The sequence below is a fragment of the Sceloporus undulatus genome, chromosome 2, assembly GCF_019175285.1.
Source record: "Sceloporus undulatus isolate JIND9_A2432 ecotype Alabama chromosome 2, SceUnd_v1.1, whole genome shotgun sequence".
Classification (NCBI taxonomy): Eukaryota; Metazoa; Chordata; class Lepidosauria; order Squamata; family Phrynosomatidae; genus Sceloporus; species Sceloporus undulatus.
In genome coordinates, this window is record NC_056523.1 from 5,467,307 (window position 1) to 5,468,377 (window position 1,071).

Sequence of the window (1,071 nt, forward strand, 5' to 3'; positions counted from 1 at the left end):
AAGGACAATATTAGGCATTTTGTTGACCTTATTGAATATCATGAAGTTCATTTTAATAAGAAGCTTGCAGCCTTTTTCTTTGACATAGAGAAGGCGTTCGATAATCTTTCTTGGAACCTGATGAAATCTGTATTGAAGAAATGTGATTTGGGTGACAGGTATATTAGCTGGGTGGGGACAATATATCAGGATCAATATGCAAGTTTGCTTATTAATGGTGAAAGGTCAAAGGCACTGCAGATTGGCAAAGGTACAAGGCAGGGATGCCCTCTCTCACCACTACTTTTTTTGTTAGTGATGGAGATATAAGAAGTAATCAAAACATCAAAGGGATTTAGGTACATAGGACTGAGCATAAATTAAGGGCCTTTGCTGATGATCTAATGGTGACCATCTGTCATCCAGTAAATGATGCTCAAAAATTGTTAAAAGAATTTTAAAAAATTTGAAATGATATCTGGATTAAAAATAAATAAGGACAAAACTGCAATTATAGTTAAAAACATGTCTGTAGAAGAAGTGCAAAAACTAGAACGGATTACAGGATTTAAAGCATGTAAAAATGTAGATATTTAGGAATCTGGGTAACAAATAAGAATTCTGAACTTTTTGTTAATAATTACGGGAAATTATGGACCGCTGTGAAAAAAGACTTAGAAAAATGGAAAGATTTGAGTTCATCTTTATTAGGAAGGATATCTGTGGTTAAAATTAATGTTTTACCTAAATTTCTTTTTCTTTTTCAAACGATACCAATTGTTACAAATGATAGACCTTTTAAGGAATGGCAACAGGGCCTTTCCAAATTTATATGGAAAGGTAGAAGGCCCAGAATAAGGATGAAATATATGCAAGATGCGACAGAAAGGAGGGGGCTTGCTATGCCGAATCTGAGAATTTATTTTGAAGCGACATGTTTAATGTGGTTGAAGGAATGGTTAATTTAGAGGATGAGGATTTATTGAATCTGGAGAATGTTAATATGAGATTCGGGTGGCATGCGTACCTCTTTTACAACAAACAGAGAGGGTACATCAAGACTTCAATATTCACTTTGTAAGAAGGCCTTTA